This window comes from Myxine glutinosa, chromosome 1 (assembly GCF_964187855.1).
Source record: "Myxine glutinosa chromosome 1, kmMyxGlut1.1, whole genome shotgun sequence".
Taxonomy (NCBI): Eukaryota; Metazoa; Chordata; class Myxini; order Myxiniformes; family Myxinidae; genus Myxine; species Myxine glutinosa.
In genome coordinates, this window is record NC_136261.1 from 277,952,391 (window position 1) to 277,967,571 (window position 15,181).

Here is a 15,181-nt window from a genome sequence, read left to right on the forward strand (position 1 = left end):
TGTGTTATGGTGCCAAAATACCATGTCTTATGGTGCCAAAGTACTATGTGTTATAGTGTCAAAATACCATGTGTTACTCCTGTTACTATGTATTACTGTTATTGCTATAAAATGTTATTACTACTGGAGCTCATGGAGCTTATGGCTCACCCTGTAGGTGGATGAGTTGGTTGGGTGACAAGAACAAGCCGATGAGATTTTGGTTCAGGTTCGAATCCAGATCCGGCCTATCAGTGGATAGAAAACATAAACTGTTCAGTCTGGCGGAGGTATTTATGTGTGTTCTACCGAGTGCCGTTCTAGTTTTCTTTGTGCAGTAATTGAGACTTTCTTAAATACCCAGACCGCCCTCATAGGTGGCGCTATATACAGGGTCTTTAGCTCATCTGAAACGAAGTCCAGCTGAGCTTATGCGATGGCGCGTTGTCCGTCCGTCCATAAACACTTGAAACTTCTTCTCCGAAACCGCTGATGGGATTGCGACCAAATTTGGCACAAATTATATTTGTCGTGTTGTAACTAAAGCTTACCACACCACTGATACCAGCCTCTATTCCACTGTAAATTGACTGGTGTCTGCCATCTTGGTTTAATGTATTTTTTGAATTATCAGCAAAAAAAGAAAACAGTATAAATACATGGGACAAACAAATCTTGTAGAAGCAGCTAAAACCGTGTCCTGGGACTTATGACTCACCCTGTAGTTTTGTCATAAGTCACCCACAGGTTTTTAGCTCACCTGGAACGAAGTTCAGACGAGCTTATGCGATGGCGCGTCATCAGTCCTTCAGTCCGTCAGTTCGTCTGTAAACACTTGAAACTTCTTCTCCGAAACCGATGATGGGATTGCGACCAAATTTGGCACCAATGATATTTGTTGTGTTGTGACTAAAGTTTGTTCACGGCATTAAAAACAAGACCAAAAGTCTAACAGCGGCGTAACCGGGCTTGTAAAATATTATAAACCACAAACACATATGACTAGCTTTTTAAACAGTCGCTCATGCTGTCTATAACATTAAACAAAGAAATTTGGAGGAATCCCGACATCCGTGAGGTAAGTTTAACTTTACAGAACCGAGGAAAGATCTACTGTAATCTACATTATACCCCACAAGAGTTGGGTATGTACCGTTTTGTTGGAAGAGACGTAACGCCAATACTTTCGATATTTGATGGTCATTTTAACAATCGGGTTGTTTGTGTTTCACACTGAATGAAAAACAAAGGTAGAGCATGGCAATTGTGATATGACAGGTTCGACGATATGTTCGGCATGAACCACATATAAATCAAAATGCCGGAGTGTGGAGAGTCAGCTGCCGTACGCCATAATGACATCAGACGTAATCACATCACACTGTCATGTGACCAGATCCTCAGCTCTGATTGGTATACGCTTGAGAGGACATACATACATACATACATACATACATACGGACAAACACTGTTCTAGACGGCTTTGCCCTATGGGCTACGCCATAAAAATTGGAGTTTAAGGGGGTCTACCAGGGGTCAAAGTGGATCCACATTTGACCCCCCCAAAATAGGTATTTGATTTCTACTCTGAAACTCGATGAAACGTGACCACAACCTTCACCACCCCTGATTTACCAAAGTTTGTTCGCGACATTAAAAAAATCTGCCGCTTTGGGGGATTACGGGGGTTGCCCCCCAAAATAGCTATTTGCTTTCTTCTCAGAAACTACACACTATTTCGATGAAACCTCACCACAACCTTAATCACCCATGATGTACCAAAGTTTGTTCAAGGCATGAGAAAAATTGGGGTCTTAGGAGGTATATAGGGTTGGGGGAGGGGGGGTTGGGGGTGGGGGGGTTTGCCCCCCAATTTTTTTAATTTTTAAAGTCTTATGATTATGCTCGTATGATTCTACATGCTGCCCTGTCGTCCAGTAACCATTGAATTGGTTTAAAATACCTTTTGTCGGTGCAGTATACTGTTTATTCTACCAGGTGAGCGCAAGGGGTATAGAGGCCTTGCATCACGTGAGCGTCGTCCATGGCAACCGGTTCCGGCCGCCATCTTGGGTGGCATAAACAACATGGCGGGAAAGCTGTCGTTTGATCAGATCAACCAGTCAGTTTACGCCCGTAGCTTGCCCGTTGAGGCGTTTTGCGAATACCGCTTCCGGTCCGGTCCGGAGAGGACGCTGGCGTCACTTGCTCGCCGCTTCTCTGACTGGACCATTGTCCGTATCTTGCTTTTCTGGTGGTCGTGGCGGATTTTTGGCCATTGAGTCTGCCCTCTGCATGGTCCCGGCTCTGCTCTGCTGCTCCTGGCTTCACCTGCTCGGCTCCTTCGCTGTTTCCTCGGGCCCGCTCCCGTGGGTTGTGCCCATTGTTTGCAGCAGTGGTGATGGCAGTTTGCCGCTGTGATCTTGATTAGCGGCGGCGGTCGTTTGCCGCTGCATTTGCCGCTTTGCCTCCTCAACCTTGGCCTCGTGCTCGTCTCTTCGCTCCTGTCTGCCTTCTGCATGGTCCCGGCTCTGCTCCTGGCTTCACCTGCTCGGCTCCTTCGCTGTTTCCTCAGGCCCGCTCCCGTGGGTTGTGCCCATTGTTTGCAGCGGTGGTGGTGGCGGTTTGCTGCATTTGCTGCATTTGCCGCTTTGCCTCCTCAACCTTGGCCTCGTGCTCGTCTCTTCGCTCCTGTCTGCCCTCTGCTCGGTCCCGGCTCTGCTTCACCTGCCCGGCTCCTTCGCTGTTTCCTCGGGCCCGCTCCCGTGGGTTGTGACGATTGTTTCGCCTCCTCAACCTTGGCCTCGTGCTCGTCCCTTCGCTCCTGCCTGGCATGGCTCTGCGGTACTCCGCCGCAAGGCTTCTCCTGCTTAATACCCGCTCCACCCCATCATGCATCTCTGCAATCAAATCAAATGGACTCCTGCGTCGACCCAGGTACATTCACCGTGGCTCCGGTCGTAAGTTTGTTTATTTACAATCAGGTCACTCCATCCCCGTCCTCTGGTCGGCTCAGCGCACTCCCACTCATCGTCCCAACGCACCTGGTCACAACAACGCACACAATCGCACCTCCTGTCTGCGAACCCTGGCCAAATCACCTGAATTCATACCCGCCGTACAAAACAACATCAAGCTCACCCTGTTCAATACCCGGTCCCTCAACAACAAATGCCTCATCCTGAACGACTACATTCTGGAAAATAAACTTGACTTTCTCTGTCTCACTGAGACCTGGCAACAACCTCTGGACTACTTCGCACTCAACCTCACCACATCTAATGGATATTCTTACATCAATAAACCACGCTCGGAGGGCCGAGGTGGTGGAATTGCCGTTATTCACCGACAAGACATCAGGACCAGCCTCATCTCCATCGCGTCTGCTCCATCATTTGAACACCTGGCTTTTAAACTCTCTGGTCACACACAGTCAGTCATGGCTGTTGTCTACCGCCCTCCCAAACCACACCCATCATTCCTGTCTGACTTCTCCTACTTTCTGACCCAGCTATGTTCCCTCTCCACCTCAATGCTCCTCCTTGGTGATTTCAATATCCACATTGATTCCACTGACTCCACGATAACCACTGACTTCACTGATTTACTCAACTGCTTTAACCTCACTCAACATGTCAACTTTCCTACCCATAACCGTGGTCACATTTTGGACCTTCTCTGCTCTACTGGACTAATTTTGCACCATCTCTCTGGCTCCGACCTCACTCTCTCTGACCACCTAGCCATCACTCTGACCATCAACATCCCCACCCCAGCACCAAGGCATTATCGCACTATCAACTTCCGTAAGCTAAACGCTCTTTCACCTACCTCATTCTCATCCACCCTCTCTGAAAAAATGTCCACTTCTCCCTTCGTTGACCTCCACACCCCTTCTGACCTCACTGACGACTACAACCACACTCTCTCCTCCTGCCTTGACCAACTTGCACCTATAAAAACCAAAACAGTTTCTTTCACCCATTCTGCTCCCTGGTTTACCCCTGAACTCCGCCTGATGAAAACTCGTGCTCGCCAACTTGAAAGACTCCGCAATAAAACAGGTCTCACAGTTCACTCCCAGGCCTACAAGGACCACCTACAACACTATCAAGATGCCCTCTCCCGCGCCCGCTCCGCCTACTACTCTCAAATTATCCACTCTGGCTCCGGAAACCCAAAAGCACTCTTCTCTACAATAAACAAACTCCTCAGCCCCCTGAACATCACCACCCAGTCATTCACAATAGACAACTGCATCTCTTCCTTTCATTCTTCCAACGCAAAATTGAAAACATCTACAACAGCTTGACCACCGCCGCACCCGCTCCCCCTCAAACCACCTGCCCCCCCTTATCCTGCCACCCCCTGTCTCAATTCTCCCCAGTCTCCCCTAGTGACCTCTCTGAACTCCTCATAGGAATGAAAACTGCCACCTGCACTCTTGACCCCATCCCCTCCAGCTTTGTCAAGGCCTCCCTTCCTGCTCTCTCTCCACTTATCATTGCAACAATAAACTCCTCCCTGTCTACAGGCATCGTCCCACCATCCCTCAAAATTGCTGCTTTTACCCCCATTCTGAAAAAACCTGGACTAAACCCTGAAACCCTAAATAACTTCAGACCCATCTACAAACCTACCCTATCTGTCAAAAGTTTTGGAACGCGCTGTAGCCACTCAACTCAAACATCACCTCTCTGCCAATAACCTGTATGAAACATTCCAATCGGGATTCCGCTCCAACCACAGTACTGAAACTGCTCTCCTCAAAATCACCAATGACCTTCTCCTCTCCTCTGACGCTGGCAACCTCAACATTCTCATCCTCCTCGACCTCAGCGCCGCGTTTGACACCACTGATCACACCATCCTCCTCACCCGACTTGAAACCACCTTTAACATTACCGGCACTGCCCTCTCTTGGATTAAATCATACCTCTCTGACAGACGCCAGTTCATCTCCATCAATAACTGCAAATCCCCCACTGCTCCCCTACCCCAAGGTGTCCCCCAAGGTTCAGTTCTTGGCCCCCTCCTCTTCATCCTTTACCTGTCCCCCCTCGGTCACTTAATCCGCCGTCATGGTCTCCAATTCCACTGCTTCGCCGATGACATCCAGCTTTTCATCTCCACCAAGTCCATCTCCACCGCCACCCACTCTATCCTGACAAACTGCATCACTGAAATAAAATCCTGGCTTCAAATCAACTTCCTCAAACTTAACTGTGATAAATCTGAAATAATCATCATTGGCCCAAAAACGCTCATAAAATCCACCCATAACTTTGCCCTCAACATCGACGGTATCCCAGTATCCACCTCCCCTCACATCCGGAATCTTGGCATCATCTTTCACCAAACCCTCTCCTTCGACAAATGCACTAAACAGATCACGAAGACAGCCTTCTTTCACCTGAAAAACATCGCCCGTCTCCGTCCATCCCTCTCCTCCGTGGCTGCAGAAACCCTCATCCACGCCTTCATCATTTCCCGTCTGGACTACTGCAATAGCCTCCTTTATGGTTCACCCTCAACAATCACCAATAAACTCCAATACATTCAGAACTCCGCTGCCCGTCTACTCACCCATTCCCGGACCCGTGGCCACATCACCCCCGTCCTTTACAAGCTTCACTGGCTCCCCATCTCCCAGAGAATCCAGTACAAAATCCTCCTCTTGACCTACAAAGCCCTCCATAACCTGGCCCCATCCTACCTGGCTGACCTCCTCTCCAGACACACTCCCACCCGCAACCTCCGCTCTGCTGGTACCAACCTCCTGACCCCCCCCTCCCCCCCCCCCCCGGACCAAATTTAGATCCTGGGGGGACAGGGCCTTCTCCATCGCTGCTCCCACCCTCTGGAACTCACTACCTCACACCATCAGAGACTCCTCCTCACTCACCACATTCAAAACATCACTCAAGACCCACCTGTTCAACACTGCATTCAACATTTAACCCACAGCATCTAACCCCTGACTATCTCCTCTCCTTCTCCCTCCTTTGTGCTTTGAATATTTCCCTATTGATTCTTCTTTTTCGCAATTGTTTTTATGTTTTGCTATGCATTATGTTTTGCACTCTGTCAAAGCGTCTTTGGGCTTCCTGAAAAGCGCTATATAAAATAAATGCATTATTATTATTATTATTATTGCGAGAAACTGAGGCTGTGTCATCTTTATCGGGGGGAGGAGGTCAGCCTTGTGAGGGAGGGGAGGAGCAGGAGGGTTAGCTTTATCGGGTGAAGGAGGTTAGCCTTGTGAGGGAGGGGAGGGGCAGGAGGGTTAGCTTTATCGGGTGAAGGAGGTTAGCCTTGTGAGGGAGGGGAGGAGCAGGAGGGTTAGCTTTATCGGGTGAAGGAGGTTAGCCTTGTGAGGGAGGGGAGGCGCAGGACGGTTAGCTTTATCGGGTGAAGGAGGTTAGCCTTGTGAGGGAGGGGAGGAGCAGGAGGGTTAGCTTTATCGGGTGAAGGAGGTTAGCCTTGTGAGGGAGGGGAGGAGCAGGAGGGTTAGCTTTATCGGGTGAAGGAGGTTAGCCTTGTGAGGGAGGGGAGGCACAGGACGGTTAGCTTTATCGGGTGAAGGAGGTTAGCCTTGTGAGGGAGGGGAGGAGCAGGAGGGTTAGCTTTATCGGGTGAAGGAGGTTAGCCTTGTGAGGGAGGGGAGGCACAGGAGGGTTAGCTTTATCGGGTGAAGGAGGTTAGCCTTGTGAGGGAGGGGAGGGGCAGGAGGGTTAGCTTTATCGGGTGAAGGAGGTTAGCCTTGTGAGGGAGGGGAGGAGCAGGAGGGTTAGCTTTATCGGGCGAAAGAGGTTAGCCTTGTGAGGGAGGCGAGGAGCAGGAGGGTTAGCTTTATCGGGTGAACGAGGTTAGCCTTGTGAGGGAGGGGAGGCACAGGACGGTTAGCTTTATCGGGTGAAGGAGGTTAGCCTTGTGAGGGAGGGGAGGTGCAGGAGAGTTAGCTTTATCGGGTGAAGGAGGTTAGCCTTGTGAGGGAGGGGAGGCACAGGAGGGTTAGCTTTATCGGGTGAAGGTGGTTAGCCTTTTGAGGGAGGGGAGGAGCAGGAGGGTTAGCTTTATCGGGTCAAGGAGGTTAGCCTTGTGAGGGAGGGGAGGAGCAGGAGGGTTAGCTTTATCGGGTGAAGGTTAGCCTTGTGAGGGAGGGGAGGCGCAGGAGGGTTAGCTTTATCGGGTGAAGGAGGTTAGCCTTGTGAGGGAGGGGAGGCGCAGGACGGTTAGCTTTATCGGGTGAAGGAGGTTAGCCTTGTGAGGGAGGGGAGGAGCAGGAGGGTTAGCTTTATCGGGTGAAGGAGGTTAGCCTTGTGAGGGAGGGGAGGAGCAGGAGGGTTAGCTTTATCGGGTGAAGGAGGTTAGCCTTGTGAGGGAGGGGAGGCACAGGACGGTTAGCTTTATCGGGTGAAGGAGGTTAGCCTTGTGAGGGAGGGGAGGAGCAGGAGGGTTAGCTTTATCGGGTGAAGGAGGTTAGCCTTGTGAGGGAGGGGAGGCACAGGAGGGTTAGCTTTATCGGGTGAAGGAGGTTAGCCTTGTGAGGGAGGGGAGGGGCAGGAGGGTTAGCTTTATCGGGTGAAGGAGGTTAGCCTTGTGAGGGAGGGGAGGAGCAGGAGGGTTAGCTTTATCGGGCGAAAGAGGTTAGCCTTGTGAGGGAGGCGAGGAGCAGGAGGGTTAGCTTTATCGGGTGAACGAGGTTAGCCTTGTGAGGGAGGGGAGGCACAGGACGGTTAGCTTTATCGGGTGAAGGAGGTTAGCCTTGTGAGGGAGGGGAGGTGCAGGAGAGTTAGCTTTATCGGGTGAAGGAGGTTAGCCTTGTGAGGGAGGGGAGGCACAGGAGGGTTAGCTTTATCGGGTGAAGGTGGTTAGCCTTTTGAGGGAGGGGAGGAGCAGGAGGGTTAGCTTTATCGGGTCAAGGAGGTTAGCCTTGTGAGGGAGGGGAGGAGCAGGAGGGTTAGCTTTATCGGGTGAAGGTTAGCCTTGTGAGGGAGGGGAGGCGCAGGAGGGTTAGCTTTATCGGGTGAAGGAGGTTAGCCTTGTGAGGGAGGGGAGGAGCAGGAGGGTTAGCTTTATCAGGTGAAGGAGGTTAGCCTTGTGAGGGAGGGGAGGCACAGGAGGGTTAGCTTTATCGGGTGAAGGAGGTTAGCCTTGTGAGGGAGGGGAGGAGCAGGAGGGTTAGCTTTATCGGGTGAAGGAGGTTAGCCTTGTGAGGGAGGGGAGGAGCAGGAGGGTTAGCTTTATCGGGTGAAGGAGGTTAGCCTTGTGAGGGAGGAGAGGAGCAGGAGGATTAGCTTTATCGGGTGAACGAGGTTAGCCTCATCGTGGGGGGAGGTTATCCTCGCCGTTGAAGTCAGTCTCGTTGGAACGGAGAGAGGTTAGCTTTATCTGGAGCGAGGAAGGGGGAGGGCAGGTTACCTTCGGGAGCGGAGGAGCGAGTTTCTGGTGGGAAAGGTACATTTTCAGGTTCAGATATGACTAATGAGTCTACTCTATGTGGGTGAAAATATACAAGGTGAGGTGTGGACGAGGTGCCTTGCGAGGTTCAATAACGTGGTGTGAATCGTTAACATGAACCGTTTAATGGTTGTTAGTGACGAACGCGGAACGTGTAACACACAGTCTGAGGTTTGCGCCAAAATGCGCCCAGCGATGTCTTCCACGGAGTTCACAAGGGTCTCGGGGCTCGTCCCGGAGGTCATGGGACCCACTGTAGTCCTCGAAGGGGTTCGGGAACCGCCTGCCTCGGCCATTACGTATGGTGGCAGAAGCAATGTTTTTGCCGCCCAAGCGCCAAGCGGTCACGTGACTAAGACGATGACGTCACATGCAACTTCCCTATTGCCCCAATGTTTGTTTTTAACCAACTCTGGTGGTCGTACACACTTCCGGTCGGGTTTGTGTGCAAGACGAATAATAAACCCGTGCTTTCATTTACTCTATCGTTCATAAGGTACACACGCTGTACTCACATACAACTTACAAGGTACAATATTATACGTGCACTCTATATTCGTCGCTGCACATCAATGACTGACGTCATACATGCACCGAATGAATGATTGAATGAATTGTATTAACTTTTGATGGCTTTTTTATTTTATTGACCAAGAAATGGCTTCTAGCGATACAAACTATGAACATGTGATATTTTTACTTTTTAAAATTTAATTCTATTTACTCTTCGTCTTCATTCAATCGTGAGGCAATTAACGTACTTCCAAATCCCATTGATTTATTTGAAGACCGTTGTGTATAATCGATCGTGATGTCACTGCCGACCCCGGCGACTCGCCGCGCCAAATGCCAAGACCCGAGGCCCAACACTCAGTTCGGATTCCATAAGAGGTTTCAGTACCCATGATGCAGTACGTCAAGCGCCATCCTGGTTGGCAAGCTAAACAAGCGAGAAAAGGTAAACAAGGTCTCGATTATTTTCAAGCTGCCGATATGCTCGTTTCACGTGCCGTGATAAACCGCAACAATCGTGCAAACCGTAGAGCCACTGATGCTATCTTTGCCAGGGAAGTGTATACAAGCATTAAGCAACATGGCGGCGCGCACGGCATTGTGGGACCACTCTAAATACCTTATAATTATAACGCAATCTGAGAGTTCCTGGTTGCATCCGGAATTTTTTTTTTAATCCCCTAACTTAATAATATATTTATATATGTATGTATATGTATATGTGTATATATATATATATATGTATGTCATATATGTCATTTCAGCCCCTATCAATATGTTGTGTTCTTTTATTCCGGTGTGTGGTTTCAAGTTCCATAAACAACAACAACAACAACAACGACGGGTGAAGCGTCTGACGTCACATCGATGCCTCGGGCCTGGTGCACGTTCAGCCTAGAATAAAGAACACTTCCTCATTTTGAGACCTTTAATTAAAAAGCTACTGTGACGGTGAGGAAGGACGTTAATGTTTCATTGCTTTGCTCCATTCGTCTCTTCTCTCGGGATGAATTTACCCCGTTATTGTTAACGAATGTTGAGTATTTTGAAATGTTTATTTATTCGATAATCGTTGTGTAATAATATTTAAATTCTAGTTCATTTCACTTGTTGTCATTGTGGAAAACATGGACATTTTACATCCAAAGACTTTATATTTACTTTATGAAAGACCTTCATAAGTACGATGTTTGGACGGTTTGTTTTACCTGCCAACACTTCTTGGGTGGGAATTCTTGCTCCGTTTCAATATGTTAAATCGATCACCGTGTTCCAATACTTTTGCTCAGAAACTTGTTCCATGTTCATGAAGAATCAAAGGGTCATGACCACCTGCTAGGGGTCGAAAATAAAAAATCAGTCCCTTTGTCTCGTTGACATTGTCAACTAAATAATGACGTCACACCGGTCCACAACCTCCAGTACTTCACATATTCATGCTTATCGTCCAGTGGGAACCCACTAATTGCTGTATCGTCAGTAAATTTAATAAAACTACAATTAGGACTTGAACTGCAGAAGCACTTAATTGTACACAAAGAAAACAAAATGGGGGAAAATTGGTGTCACACGTATTAGGTTTTTGAGTGAAGGTGCACGGTCACCCTTGGTTGTTATCACCCATATGGAGGTAACAACCCAGGGGAGGCCACACAACCTTATGGTGCACCTAAACTCAAAAACCTAACACGTGACACCATGCTATTCTACGTCACCTGTTGTGATCTATCTAAGAAAACTGGGAATTGATCATGGAAGCTTGGCTTAGGTGTGACCTCCAATTTCAGTACCATGTCAATTAATATATATGTGGTGCGGTGGTATTGATGGCACTGGAGAAGTCGATGAATACCAATCTTACAAGACTTGGGAGTATCCGGCATCTCTTTATGGCTTTCTAATATTTCCAGAAAATTACACAGAACAAGAATTACCCATACTTATTCGTTTACCACTTCCTTTAGCATTATTTGTGCACTTTGTATTCTCTCTCTCTCTCTCTCTCTCTCTCTCTCTCTCTCTCTCTCTCTCTGATGTAGCACACTATTTGACAGAGCGTCGGTGCCACCGAAGCAGCTTCCAGAGCAAGGGTTATACTGGGTGGTTTGACATTGCCTTCCCAGCAGTCGTTAGGGCAGGAATTTGTAATTTGTTCAAGATGCCGGCGATAGCTCACATACTCTTCATAAAGGACACCGTGGGATCTTAAATGTTCACCAACGAATACCAAAAGATGGAACTCCGAGTATAACGTGATGCCCCAGCCCAATGATAAATCATCCATCCTGTGAAAGACCAGGATGACAGTTTGTTGCTTGGCCAACATTCAAACCCAGGCTAGACAACTTACAGGTGAGTGTGATTAAATAGCAATGGCCTGACTAATGTTAAAATGTGTGTAAAAGTAACTAAAGCAGTGACTACATCTAATAAATGTTACCACATTACATATTCCAAACATGCAGTAATTATTCCTTATATCTGGGCAAATTGAAGGAAAATTTTTAAGTTACATGGATACAGCACATATGATAGTCATAACAGTTGCACACTCGCCTTTGAGATGCCTAACCTGGGTTCGAATCTCGACCTTGCTAAAAACGTATGCTTGTGTTTTGCATGCAGGGTGAGGCATCGACATGTGCGCAGTCTATTGGATAACTGACGTTAAGCCGGAGCACTCCTCTGTCGGCGTCAGTTGGTGGACGTTAAAAATTAAAAAATGTATATATATTGTCGCGTGACTCCCCCTTGGTTAATACCGGGGAAATCACGGATAGTCAAAGCCAGCTTTAACTCCAAAGGCGTTCAGTTCAAATACGGATTTCACTATATATGCTCGGGAGGGAAGAAAGAAGAAGAAGAAGCTGGAAGCTTTTACCTGACGCGATCTCGCCGGGCAGTTCCAAAGCCTGCAAAGAAATTAACTCACACCAAACCCGATGTAAAATGTACAGATAAAATAACAAAGGATTTATTACTAGAATATCGGGGACAGGAAAAACGTGATGATAAAAACTATATTCCTAATTTAGGATCCCACACACCAGACTTGCACACAGACACAGAGGAATAGAAAAGAAAATAATAGTGTGTGTTTTTATTGTGGGGACTTAGCTCAACTCGGCTGGTGCATCAGGGATCGTCAGGCCCCAAGCGCGCAGTCCCGCTGCGGCTCCGGTTGGCGGGAAAACCGCCAGATGTTGGCGTGAAAACAGGCCTCGCTACACGGTCCATCTCATGCCACAGCACTCGTACTCTCGTCAGCACACACTCGCACGCAGGCACCAGAAGCAAGAGTCAAGGGCAGAGGTGGGCGAGAGGAGCAAGAGGTCGAGGGCAAAGGAATCCAAGAGGCAGCAGCGGGAAGAGGTCCGGGCACGAGGGATCCAAAAACGAGAAGAAGGAAACGCCGGCCAGCCAGTTCTTTTATTGGCCGTCTCGTGACGTCAGCTGTCCTCTCCACCAATCAGCGTGCCGCTTCTTACTTGCTCCTGATGTCATCGGTGGTACCTGGCCAATCGGCGCTCTACTTCCTGCTCAGCCTTCCTTCCACCAATCAGTGGCCAGCTTCTTGCCCCTGCCTTGACCAATCACGAGTCCCTCCTTACCCTGGCCTTCCCGTTGGTCGATACCTGGCCCAATCGCGAGTCCTTCTTAGGCGTGGCTCCCGGCCTGCCTGTGCTTTCTGGTGACCAATCACGGCTCCCTTCTTACCCCAATCGGCTGGTAGCTGTGTGCCGATTGGCCCTCCCTACCATTGGTATGATTTCCCCATCAAACCCTTCGACCAATCCGTCGCGAGGTGGGTGTGGCCTCAGCCGGCCTGAACAATGTTTTATCGCCATGTTGGCGCAATGCGTGGGTGCTTCCTGCCTGCACTTCCTGTTAATCTTTCACTCTTCATTATAGTTTATTAATTGGTGTACTAATGGGCCTAACTAATGTCTAGGGTGTAGTGCCATACGGGACAATGAATAAATCACAAGGTCTCACGAACAGGGGAATTACCATAATCCCGACGATAATTAGCACAAGGATCATCCTTGAATGATCACAAATATACACTTACGTGAACAAACAGCCGAAACAAACTTATTACATGTGGGGTTCCCTATCACGATAACGGAGCACACTACCTATATAGATCTACCTGAATCTATATATCACTCTACCCCAAAATTCATAACAATATATATATATATATATATATACTAGCGGGGTCACCCGTGGGAATCCCACGGGCATGGATGTGTGTGACATTTCGACATATTGAGTTATATGCTGCACATTCATTTTTACAAAATGGTTACTGGCAAGTCATCAGATCCAGAAATGGTGTGAATTTAGTTATTTCACATAATATGTGACCCCTCACTCCTCTCCACCTGACACTCTCCTGTCTCCACCTGACACTCTCCTGTCTCCACCTGACACTCTCCTCTCTCCACCTAGCACTCCTCTCCTCTCCAAACCCTCACATCCCTCTCCTTTCCAATCCCTCACCTCTCCAATCCCTCACACTCCTCTCCTCTCCAATCCTTCACACGCCTCTCCAATCGCGCCTCACACTCCTCTCCAATCGCGCCTCACACTCCTCTCCAATCGCGCCTCACACTCCTCTCCAATCGTGCCTCACACTCCTCTCCAATCGTGCCTCACACTCCCCTCCAATCACTCCTCTCCAATCGTGCCTCACACTCCTCTCCAATCACGCCTCACACTCCTCTCCAATCGTGCCTCACACTCCTCTCCAATCGCGCCTCACACTCCTCTCCAATCGCGCCTCACTCGCCTCTCCAATCGGCTTTCCCCGTCTCGTTTCTCTCCTTTTTCTCCCGTCTCGTTCTTTTTCTTGCTCCAAATCGGCCCGTCGGAATCGGAAATCGGCCCGTCTCGCCCGTCGGCCCGTCGGAATCGGAAATCGGCCCGTCTTGCTTTTGTGCTTGTGCGTAAATAAATTGTGTTCATGACACCATTTCTGGTGTTGGGCTAGCGGCTAGGGTGCCGGCTTAGGATCCTGGGTTCGAATCTCGGTCGATCGCCGAATTAATGCCAGGGGGGTTGACTCAGCCTGTCATCCTTCCGAGGTCGGCTAATTGAGGACCAGTTCACTGGTAATTCCCTGTTTGTCGTTGAAGGCGGCAAAAAGGGTTGGCGTCAGGAAGGGCATCCGGCCGTAAAACATTGCTTCAAAAAGGGGACAAAAAAACAACAACTACCACGGTCCCCGAAAAGGCCAACCCCCGCTTTGCGGGGAAAAATGGCCTCTAAACGGTGGTTTTTACACCATTTCTGGATCTGATGACTTGCCAGTAACCATTTTGTAAAAATGAATGTGCAGCATCTAACTCAATATGTCGAAATGTCACACACATCCATGCCCGTGGGATTCCCACGGGTGACCCCGCAAGTTTGCATTGACGTTCGTCGATGGACTCGTTCGCCCGTCTCATTCGTTTTCTTGCTGCATCCTGTTCAAGTCTGCGTTCTTCATCGATCGTCTCATTCATTTTGGAAATAGAAGTTTCCACGCAGCGCATGAATTGTCACGATCCTCAAGAGGAATTTGTCTCGTAATCATCAAATGATAAATGGCAAGTAAATTATATTGTGGAAAATTAAAGATTTCAAATAAACCTATTTAAAGTGTATTCGCACATAACTAATTTTAAAAAACGAAGAAATATCTCTCGGTAATTTCCTGAAACATATTTTACTTCCGGCTAATAATGTTGAATTAAATAAAAACGAAGAAATATATGTCGGCATCATTGTTGACGTTTTTGTGACGACTGTCATCAAACGAAAAAGTAATATATCTTAACGGAAAAGCAAAAGCGAATTTTTAATATATATCGACACGTTGCCGTCGGTGTCATGTTGGGCGGTGTATGATACACCATGACGCGATTTTTAAAAATATATCTCTGCATTTTCCCGCGTGTGTGGAATGTTCTCAATTATTGCTGACACCGAGTCCAAAACCATCGATAAAAATGAAATCATATGGTGAGTTAGATTGGAGATAAAGGCGTGAGAGAGACTCAATGGCCTTGAAGTTGAAGTTACAGGCGTTTGAGAATTCATTTCGTTCTATAAACGGCAACTTTCATTGGATTTCCTTCCCGTTTTTTTTCAACCGAGTCGAAAACTATGTTAGCGACTGTGAAAAATGAAATGATATATCGAATTTTTAATATGTATCGACACGTTGCCGTCGGTG

At 48.3% G+C, this 15,181-nt stretch overlaps 1 protein-coding gene across 3 annotated transcripts in view; it reads left to right on the forward strand.

Annotated features, from left to right (window-relative positions):
- Positions 1-15,181, forward strand: part of ZNF575 (zinc finger protein 575) — a 686,770-nt gene that overhangs the window by 635,684 nt on the left and 35,905 nt on the right. The window contains exons 1-2 of one of the 3 annotated variants that reach the window (XM_078766258.1): positions 8,811-8,971; positions 9,767-9,906. The exons of 1 other annotated variant lie outside the window; for it this stretch is intronic. The gene's annotated coding sequence lies outside the window, so the exon portion shown is untranslated. Of the gene's footprint in view, positions 1-8,810; positions 8,972-9,226; positions 9,401-9,766; positions 9,907-15,181 lie in introns of those variants that run through there. One more of the 3 variants, XM_068132599.2, reaches the window with a different exon arrangement.